The sequence below is a fragment of the Quercus suber genome, unplaced genomic scaffold (genome assembly GCF_002906115.3).
Source record: "Quercus suber isolate HL8 unplaced genomic scaffold, Cork oak 2.0 scaffold_179, whole genome shotgun sequence".
In the NCBI taxonomy this organism is placed as follows: domain Eukaryota; kingdom Viridiplantae; phylum Streptophyta; class Magnoliopsida; order Fagales; family Fagaceae; genus Quercus; species Quercus suber.
The window spans coordinates 657,689-669,594 of record NW_027069638.1 but is presented as its reverse complement, the minus strand read 5'-3'; positions in this window follow the sequence as shown (position 1 = coordinate 669,594).

Here is an 11,906-nt window from a genome sequence, read left to right as displayed (position 1 = left end):
GACACCCAATTAAATCAATTATATCATTGATTTATAAAACTCATGGCCAATAATGAAAACCATTTTGGTTTGGAGATTGTCATTATCATATATATATATATATATATAAGGACAAATTTTAGTTACAAAATTGGTTGTAACCTAAGATTACAATCGTACTTAATATCTTTTTATTTGAGGTGAATTTTGACAAATACACCATTTGATTATATCTTCTTCTTATATCTTCCATACTTGCAAAATTTTCTAGAAAATTAAAGATCAATAGATATGTCATTAATAAATTTTTTAAATTACAATTTTTTGTAGTTTAAAATTATATATAAAATATTAGCTTATAAATCACATAGTAAATAATATCTGATTAACACGAAATTTGACATATGTATTAAGAGTGTAAATAACATGTAATTCAATAGTTAGATTTTCAAAATATACAGTAATTTTTATTTTATCGAGTAAGGTTATAAGCAAGTTTGTAGCATTTGTAGCTAAACTTTGTCCTATATATATATACGTATATATATATATATATATATATATAGAGAGAGAGAGAGAGAGAGAGAGAGAGAGAGAGAGACTAGTGTCTAGCGGCTAATTCTAATGTGGAATGGACCTTTCTTGCTTTTTGGTTTTGGGGCCTAGATTCTGACATCAGGGTTTCCTAGCAATTTCGTTGGAGACTGTAGGACATTTGTGTCCGTAAAGGTATGGACAACTGAGAATTCTTTGCCACTTTTTTAGTTTTTTTTTTCTTTGTTTTTTTCCCTTTTTTATTTGAATAATTTGTTTTTTTCCCCCTTTAGTTATGAACAAATGTATTATTTTTTATTGGGTTTGAGATTTTAGTTACCATGTTGAGTGAGAGATTGACACATTGGTTGGTATATTCACTATATTGATTTAAAATGTTAAACACTATTTACGAATTATTAATATTTGTGTTTGACTAATAATATATATATAGAAAGAGAGAAAGAGAGGGCTTGTGGCTAGTAGTCAGTTTCACTGGACACACTAGAATACGAACATGTGTTCGCATCTCAACATGTCCATTAGAATTAGCCGCTAGACACTAGTCTCTCTCTCTCTCTCTCTCTCTCTCTCTATATATATATATATATATACGTATATATATATAGGACAAAGTTTAGCTACAAATGCTACAAACTTGCTTATAACCTTACTCGATAAAATAAAAATTACTGTATATTTTGAAAATCTAACTATTGAATTGCATGTTATTTACACTCTTAATACATATGTCAAATTTCGTGTTAATCAGATATTATTTACTATGTGATTTATAAGCTAATATTTTATATATAATTTTAAACTACAAAAAATTGTAATTTAAAAAATTTATTAATGACATATCTATTGATCTTTAATTTTCTAGAAAATTTTGCAAGTATGGAAGATATAAGAAGAAGATATAATCAAATGGTGTATTTGTCAAAATTCACCTCAAATAAAAAGATATTAAGTACGATTGTAATCTTAGGTTACAACCAATTTTGTAACTAAAATTTGTCCTTATATATATATATATATATATGATAATGACAATCTCCAAACCAAAATGGTTTTCATTATTGGCCATGAGTTTTATAAATCAATGATATAATTGATTTAATTGGGTGTCATTTATTAAGAGAATCAAGTTTTAAATCCTACTTTCCTATTATGCTATCAAATTATTAAAAAAATAAAAAGTGGTGTTTTACAATGCAACTTGTAGGGACTCAATTTAGATAGGCCCCAACAATACATTTCTAGAGAGTGAGATGAAGAATTAGGCTCTAACCGACTAACAACCTTACACCCAGAACCTTTTCTCCATGAAGGAGGATGAAGCCAACTTAGTGCTAATGGTAGCTCCTCAGCCCCTGTCCGAGGAGTCCCCCTTAACTGCTTTGCTTGCCCTTCTTATATAGTCCTCTTCCTCCTATCTCTTTCTTCCATCTGTCGACCATTCACTTGTCTTCCCTCTGACTGTCCGTCCCATCAGAGACCTTATTAGTACTCGAGTGGTTCACAAGGACCAATGTTATCCTGTCTAGGGCTTACATCCCCATTAATGCGGCCATGGGGTTAGGTGAGTGCATTTAGTGCGGAGGTGACAACCTGTTCTTGGCCCGCTCCCCTTCCTGAAATTAGCCTCGGTACGCCGAGGACAGGGATGTCCTCGGCGTGGATCCAAAAAAGCTTAAGTCTTCATACGCCATCCTCGGAAGATCATTCCTTCTTGGCATGGGCCATGGGCCGAATGCAAGGTGGGCCGAGGCTACCAGGCCCACGGGCCCCACACAACTATTTTGAATTTAAATATTCTGGAAAAATATAACATTATTTGTACTTCGTTGGACAATGCAACTNTTTCTTTATATTTTTTCTTGGCATTTTAGCTCTTAGACTGATAACACAATAAAAAATAATTATATTTTAATTTAATACATTATTCATAGGTTATTATTATTATTATTATTATTATTATTATTATTATTATTATTATTATTATTTTGGCAAATATAAAAGTGAAGTATCAAGTGCACAACACAAATTTTGTAGGAGAAAGAGAAGAGGTGGAAAGAACTCACATACATGTTATTTTATTAGATTCAATTAAGTTTCCAAATAATTTTGTGTTAAAAAAATTTTAGCAACTTGTTTATATCATATAAAACCAAAAATTTTATTCAAAAAATCATTTTAAACTCACATGTTTATATATCGTATGCTTCTATGATAAGATATGCACCTATGTATCAGACATTCATGAGTACTTATGGTCATAGTTTAAAACCCAAACCATTTAAGAAACTGAAAAAGATAGAGACTCATAGTTTTTGAGAGAGGTTGAGCTATGATGATGTCATAGTAATTTTAATAATTAATTTAATACAAAAATAAATTAAAGAAACATATGAAATTACCAATTTTCAAAGAACAGTATTATTTCAAATGTTTAACAAATATAAAATATACAAAATTTCAAAAAAATTATGTGCAATTATAATTAAAAAGTAATTCTTAAAAATTTAAACTGAGAGAACCTTTTCTTTTCAAAAAAAAAAAGTTAAGCCTTTAATAAATTAAATAAAAAACCTTAAAGTTCAGAGGTTTTTTATTTTTATTTAAAAAAAAAAAAAAAAAAAAAAAAACAAGTACACTGTCCTACATGGCAACCAAGTACCAAGAGAACTTAGGCTTATTTAATAGTATATTTTTTTAAAACCCACCCACTTCCCAAAGTCCATCGAGCCCACCATTAGGCGTTCTTCCCTAGTTACCCACCTAGTCTTTCTTTCAGGTCTTTATTTTCAATTTCTCAAAAAATAAAAAACTCTCACTCTCCGTTTCTCTTTCTCCTCCCTCAGTATCTCTTCTTCAAATCAAATCAGATATATTAACTCCCATCCAACCAAATTTAAAGACAGATCTTGTGATAATGAGTTGTTTGCAACGAAAGAATGGAGTCCAATGAATGAGATTGAGGGCTTGGACTTCAAGCAGCGAAGAAAAAAAGTCGGCTATCACCCATTTTATAAAGATAAGTTAAAAGGAAATATCCGACCGGTAATCCCATGACCAGTTTCCGGTCCAATTTTCAAAACCATGCTGCAGAACTATTTGTACACCATACGAATTGCGCCTGTACAATATTAACAACTATGCCTATGCCCATCAGAACAGTGAAAAACCTCAGCAATTAACATATGCCAACTCCATCAGCAAAACTCACATTCCTATGCCCCATCAGAACCCAAAAAAAAGGCAAATTTATCGTATGCCAACTTCATTACCCTAAAACACAATTACTCATGCTGCATAAAAACATGATTATCCATATCAGTTCCTATTCTTCAGAGTTGGGATTATTGGTCCGGCTATAACAGAAACAATTAAATCAGTATTTCACAATATTCTAGAATATAGAAACAATTATGATATTCCCATCTATTGATCTACCATATGATGCCTCAGTCACCACAGAGGCTGCAAAAAGATTATATTTAATTCATATCTAATAACCAGATCCAAAATAAAATGAGATTTACAAAGAAAATGTCATCCAGACAACATAATCTCAAAGTCTGCTCTAAAAACTAACACCCTAAATATTCTCTTGTTCACAAGCATACAGTAACACTGCCTAAAGTATTTCCAATTTTCCACCAACTTAAACCACTTGCAGGAGACAACGTGTACCCACAATAAACAAAATTATCCAGATTGTGGCTCAACCTTCAGAATTAAGGTACCTGAGGAAAAAACTTAACCAACCAAAATTTGAACAAATTTAGTATATTCTACAGTCGTACCAAATTGGCATCAGTTTGAAGGCACAAGCACAAGCACTTGATACTTCACTTTTATATTTGCCAAAATAATAATAATAATAATAATAATAATAATAATAATAATAATAATAATAATAACCTATGAATAATGTATTAAATTAAAATATAATTATTTTTTATTGTGTTATCAGTCTAAGAGCTAAAATGCCAAGAAAAAATATAAAGAAAAAATTATTAGAATTAAAAAAAAAAAGACTGAGAAGATGAAAAAAATGTCAATGAAAAAAATAATTTTTAAGATGATGAACATGATGATAATATTGACCTAGATAAAATTGATTAAGATTAATTATGAAAATAAATTATTATTTTGGCTCATATATCCTGTATTATCACTTTTTTGTTTAATCAATTTGAATGTTTATAAACATATGTTAATTTAAATTATTTAGTTAGCTTTGTTAAATATTATTACATAATTAATGATTAAATTGGTCATTTGTTCAATATATTTCAAAATTTATAATGAACATACTATTTTATATATGTATATCAATCATTTTTTAATAATTTTATTTAGTGTTTGTATATTATATAATACACAATACAAAAAAATAAAAAATCGATTTATGATACGATTCACATTTTGACAACTATAAGCATAGGAATGTGAGTTTTACAGTAATGGGTTGTAGACATTTATTAAAATAAATAAATGTGGGAAATCACTCATTGGAAGCAAATAGGGAATTTAGGCTAGAGAAGTCAAGGAAAAAGTTTAAGAATCATCAACCTTAATAACTAGAATCTTTATCTCAGACAGTTGCATTGTAATAATAGTACTTGATTACCTATTTGGTATTGTCTACAATTGAAGTTGCTTTAATTTTCTGGTATATACATGTGTTTGGTGTGCACATGATTGCATATGCGCAAAAGGGTCAGAAATTTGTTACCATGTACTTTATTCAATAGTTTGGTCAGCCAAAGGAAAATATGCTTCAATGTTTACATAGGCATAAATTAACATTACCTCTCTTAGCTCTTCCTTTCTTTATATGAATATCTTCAATCTTTCTTTATGTGAATAGGTTTAACCCTAGGAATGCAAAGGAATTTTTTGCGGAATTCTTTGGAAGTAGCCCGTCTGGATTTATGGTCCGTTTGGATTGAGGGAGAGTGATGGGGAATAGAGTAGATTTAACACAAAATTAACTTATTTTTAACCAACTCTACTCTATTCCCCTCCACTTCCCCTCCATCCAAACAAGCCATTAGTTCATCAGGACTTGGGAGGTCTATGAGGTTCTAGTCAGATGGTTTGGGGATTTTTGGGGGGAGATGAGTTAGGGATTTTTGTGGTCATATGCCTCAATTTTAATTTGAGTTTATTTATTTATTTTTAATTGACATGGCGGTATAGTTGGCATATGATGTGATATAAAAAATAATTTTTTATTGTTCCATTTGACACATTAACTTTTTTCTTTCAAAGGATAATGGAATGGACTAAATTGAGACAACACTAAAAATGTTGGGAACCAAATTAAAATATGATGTGAATGATAAATACTACATTTGTAATTTACTCATAAAATAATAAAACATAAAAAAAAAAACATAAAAAGTTAAAATTAATTTTTGATATATAAAAGTATGAATTTACTCTATATATTCACTTTTAGAGATAGCTAATCAAAATATATAATATAATAAAATATTATAAATACTAGTTATAATATAAAATAAAAGTAGCAACTAAAGTTTATTTAATTTAGTAGTATGTAATTCTATTAATTTTACTTCAAATATTTCCTCAAAAAAAAAAAAAAACTTGCTTCAAATATATTTAGTTTCCATTTAAGAGCATCAACACGCAAGCATGACCTTAAAGTTAGGCTTTAACTTAGATATGTGCACCTTATTCAAGAAGTTTGTGTGGCACTTGTTATTAGGTTCATTCAATATTTCAATAATTTTCTTTAAGTGATTAAACCCAATCAATTTTGCTCGAACCATATGATCCAGTTGCGGGTCAAGTGGTTCACAAAATTTCTTTGAAACCCAATTTAGCATGATTAAAAATTGGATTTCAATCTGGTTTATGGTTAATCTGGTCGAACCGGCTAGTCTAAATCTGAAAACCTTGCAAATATCTTCAAAATTCATTTGACATCAGAAATCATTTTTTTTTTTTTTTCAACCAGGACATTTCCAATTTATCAACCAAGGTACATCAGCTAATATGTGCACCTTATTCATGAAGTTTGTGTCGCACTTGTTATTAGTTTTCTCCAATATTTTAATAATTTTCATGAGGTGATTAAACCCTACCGGTTTTGCCTGAACCATACAGTCCAACTATGAGTCAAGTGATTCACAAAATTTCTTTGAAATTCGATTCTAAATGATTAAAAAATCGGATTTCAATTTGGTTCACGGTTAACCCATTCGGACTAGATTTGAAACTTTGATGACATTTTTAGAATTTATGTGACATCGAAACACACAAAGGGTATTCTCATTAAGAAGTTTGTTATATATATATATATAAAATTTTCTCTTATAAACCTTAGAAAAATAACTTCAAAATTTCATGATACGTAAATAATTAATATATAGCTAAGAGTGCTTAATAAGAACAAGTAATGCTACACCTACAAACAATTTCATAACATTTTTACAAATTGTTGATGTGGCTAACTTCTTACTAGTTGTCATCTAGGCCCACCACTAATGTCACTTTTCATTTACCAATAACCACTCACAACATCAACAATTTATAAAAAAAAGGCATAAATACACTTTTGGTCCCTACATTTTGGGCCATTTCTCGATTTGGTCTATAAACTGATTTTGCTCCTAAGTCAGTCCCTGAAATCAGAAAATCGATTCTATTTTGGTCCCTGCCGTCAGCTCACTAACAGAAAAATCCTACGTGGCTAACAGAGTGCATAAGTGGCATGTTAAATGCTGACGTGGCTAATAATTTAATAATAAAAATACCACGTCAGCATCCATGTTAGCATTTAAATTAATAAAAAATGCTAAGTCAGAACAAATTAAAAATAAACACTAATCTGATTAAAATATTAAAAAAACAATTAAAAACAAATATTTGAAAACAAGAAAAATTAAATTAAATTAAATCCTAATAGGAAGAACGAAGAAACCAAGAACTCAAACCCAGCAAATCAAGAACTTAAACCAGCAAATCAAGAACTCCCAAATCAAACCCAGCCAAGAACTCAAACCCAAATCACTAGGACATAAATGAAAACAAGAAGAAAAAATTAAGGGATAATTACAATTTTCCCACCTGTGGTTTGACCCGATTTCTATGTGCCTACCTGTGGTTCAAAGTTTGACACTTTGCCCACCTGTGCTTGTCACCGTTACCCAGCCGTAACCCACCTCTCCACTCTTCGTTACTCTAACACCAAATAAGTAAAAAAAAACATTCCAAAACGGATCAAAACTAGTTATCACTCCTAGAACTCACTCTCACTCCCAAAACTCTCAAAACTTACTCACTCCTACAACAAGCATCGTTTGAAACTCTTAATTTCAGATCCAAGCCGAGGAAGCAAGTTGCTAACAGTTGCTCCTCCTCTGTTCAGCAATGGGCTTCGATTCGCAAACTTTCCAATGGAACTGGGTTTTGATCGTGGGTGGGTTTTGATCGTGCATGCGCTTGGGTGCCACCGTGGGTTATTGAACTTGGGTTTTGAGCTTGCATGGTTATATTTCCTCAAAAAAAAAAAAAAACTTGCTTCAAATATATTTAGTTTCCATTTAAGAGCATCAACACGCAAGCATGACCTTAAAGTTAGGCTTTAACTTAGATATGTGCACCTTATTCAAGAAGTTTGTGTGGCACTTGTTATTAGGTTCATTCAATATTTCAATAATTTTCTTTAAGTGATTAAACCCAATCAATTTTGCTCGAACCATATGATCCAGTTGCGGGTCAAGTGGTTCACAAAATTTCTTTGAAACCCAATTTAGCATGATTAAAAATTGGATTTCAATCTGGTTTATGGTTAATCTGGTCGAACCGGCTAGTCTAAATCTGAAAACCTTGCAAATATCTTCAAAATTCATTTGACATCAGAAATCATTTTTCTTTTTTCTTTTTTTCAACCAAGGTACATTTCCAATTTATCAACCAAGGTACATCAGCTAATATGTGCACCTTATTCATGAAGTTTGTGTCGCACTTGTTATTAGTTTTCTCCAATATTTTAATAATTTTCATGAGGTGATTAAACCCTACCGGTTTTGCCTGAACCGTACAGTCCAACTATGAGTCAAGTGATTCACAAAATTTCTTTGAAATTCGATTCTACATGATTAAAAAATCGGATTTCAATTTGGTTCACGGTTAACCCATTCGGACTAGATTTGAAAACTTTGATGACATTTTTAGAATTTATGTGACATCGAAAACCACACAAAGGGTATTCTCATTAAGAAGTTTGTTTGACACTTCTTATTAGTTTCCTCCAATATTTCAATAATTTTCATCAAGAGCCTTATTGTTCAATTGGTTGGCACTTGATGTTTCCATCGGAAGCATCCATTATTTAAATTGCCTCACCCCCAACTATTGATCGATGGATAAAAAAATATTTCAATAATTTTTCTTTAAAAAATTATAATCTTTAGTGTAGGGACCCAATTTGGATTTTCAGCCCAACAAGCCCCAGACAATAAATTTGTAGAGAATGGATTGAAGGTTTAGGCGCTGACTGTCGTTCACCAAGCATGAACTCTCTCCTTTTATAAAAGAAATACTTAGAACTATTTACAACTGGGGGGTGCTCCTCGGCCCATGGCCGAGGAGCTCATTTTATTCTTTCTTTTTTTCCCCCCTCTCTTTCTTACTTTACTCGCTCCTCTTATATAGTTTTCATTATCCTATCTCGTTCCTCCATCTGTTGATCATCCATCTGCCTTTCTTCTGACCGTCCGTCCCATCAGAGGCCTTATCAGCACTCAAGTGGTTCACTCTGATCAACGTCGCCCTGCTAAAGGGTTATATCCCCATTAATGCGGCCAGAGGGGTTAGGTGAATGCATTAAGTGTGAGGGTGACAGCTTGCTCTGGGTCTGACCTTTCCCAAAATTATCCTTAGTATGTCGAGGACGAAGAGGTCCTCGGCATGGATCCTGAAAAAGAGGCTTTCCCTAATTTAGCCTCGAATGGTCATTCCTCCTCGGCGTGGGCCTTGGGCCTACTACACGATGGGCTGAGGCTATCAGGCCCACGGGCCCCATAATAGCCCCTCAAAACCTTGCTACACGTTCTCTCGGACGGGGAGGAGGGTTTTGATACCTGCGGGCCCTCTAGATGAATCGCCCTACTTCGGTTCATGCTAATGCTGGCGGCTTTTCGACTGCCCGATATACGTTTTGGCGTCTCAAGACTCAGTATGTGCCCACATTAAATTTTGGCGGCACCACGTTTCCCACTTTTAACGGTGTGATGGTAATTGTTCGGTGGGGATCTCCTGCTTTTATGGGCAGGCGGTTACATTTGGGGAACCTAAGAAGGAGTATAAGTATCGGTTTGAACCGCCTGGTTTCCTCATTTTCGCACTTATAACCATTGATGCGTATGATTTGAATCTGGTTCAACTTGCACACTACCTGAAGAGAATCGTCATATTTCTGTAAGTCTTCTTCTTCCAGTGGCCCCAAATTTTCCTTGATTCTATTCTTTCTTTTCTTCTTTTGGAATCTTTAGTCGTCCTTGGGGGATGGGTAAGTTTAAGAAGTTGGTTGAGTCCGACGAGATGATGAGCAAATTCATTGTTGACTATGGGATACCTAATGATGTGAGTTTGAAATACTATGAAGAAGGGGAGTGGTACATTAAGAGGAGAGAGGGTGAAGTCGTGATCCTGATAGTCGCTTTCGTAGAGAGAGGGATGAGAATCCCTATGAGGCTAGTGACTCTTAATTACCTTAGGCATTTCCGCTTGGCTCCTACCTAGTGCGCCGTGAATATATTTAGGATATTAGGGTGTGTAGATACCTTGAATGAGAAAATGGGGCTGAGACTGACTCACCACGATGTGAACTGGTGTTACAACCTTCATCACCTGAGGGGTAAGACGTACTATATGAAGACGAGGGACGATAGGGTCCGACTAATCCAGTGTCTTCCTGATTCCAATAAAGGGTTGACTCAAGATTTCCTCATAGTGTCGGGGGAGTGGCACAACGGTTTTCATTGCCCAACAGTAGAAGGGGAGCCAGGTAGGGTATCCGAAGTAGGAGACAATCTAGGTTTTAGTATTTTTATTTTTATAACTGTATATCCGCTTTGGTTGATTAACCATAGGGGTTTCACTTTTCTTTTCGCAGATCCGCACGCCTTTGCACGTCATTTCCACCTGGTTAACAAAGCGGATTTGGAAACCGTTCTTAGGTCAGAACTTTTCCTGAACGAAACTGATAATCAGGTCAGAGCTGCTTACAAAATCCTCGGGTGCGACCCAGCTCAGAAATCATTCCCAGTCCCGAAGCACGTAATTAGAGCTTGTGATCCTCGGCTTACGCAGATTACCGTGGTGGAGGACGGTTTTATATTTTCCGAGGGGTCTCACATACCTAAAGGTATTCCGCTAGCAGGTCCCTCCTCATCCCAACAAGTAACGGTGGCCGAGGAAGGACTATCTAAGAAGGCAGGGGAGGTGGTTGAACTGAGCTCTTCTGAGGACGAATATAGTGTGTTCAACCTAGCTGATCAGTCTGAGGATCCCTCTGGTGATCTAGGAGACCCTCATCTGTCCGAAGCCGATCTCCGGTCCCTAGGAGTTGGTACTCAGGCTGAGATGGGTTTAAAAAGGCAGCCCCAAACCAATCTTCTTGACCTGCTTGAAGGCGGTTCCAAGAAGGGTGCACCGGAAGAGTCGCAGTCCCAACCCCCAACACCTCCGCCCCAGATTTTAACTGTGCAAACCAGATCATCCTCTGTCCCCACAGTATCAGACCCTCAGACCGAGTCTTATGACCTAAAAAGGAAGAGACTTTCCAAGGGTAAGGAGCCAATGGATGGGAGCAAATCCCATTCCCGGCCCGAGGAGGGTGGATTTCGCATTCCTCCAAAGCAACTGAAACTCGGTGGTCAACGGAAAGGTAGGAAGATCATCCAGCAATCCGAGGCTCAAGCCTGGCTGCCTGCTGCCATGCTCCATGATCAGCCCCTGATGGATAACGCATCGATACGGGAATCTCAATGAGCTGAGGGGGCTCTCGTAGCCGATGCCCTGGGGAAGTCTCTTCTTCTTCCCACTGACATGGCCGAGCTAAGAAATATGAGTGGGTCAGAGGTTGTCCTTGACCTTAAGAAATATCTAGGCATGGTGGGTCCTTTAGTACCTATTTACTTTATTCGAACTTTGTCGCTTAGTACTCTCCTTTCTCTTTACGGAGTTACTTGTTTTTATTGGCAGGCTATCCAGGCTCTTTTCAGGTTAGATGAGGAGGTCGATGGCCAGAGCAGTGCCTTAGCGCAAGAGCGTGACAAGTTCTTGAAAGCTGCTAGTACCCTCAAGAGATCTGAGGCCGACCTAAAAAAGGCGACCGAGGATCT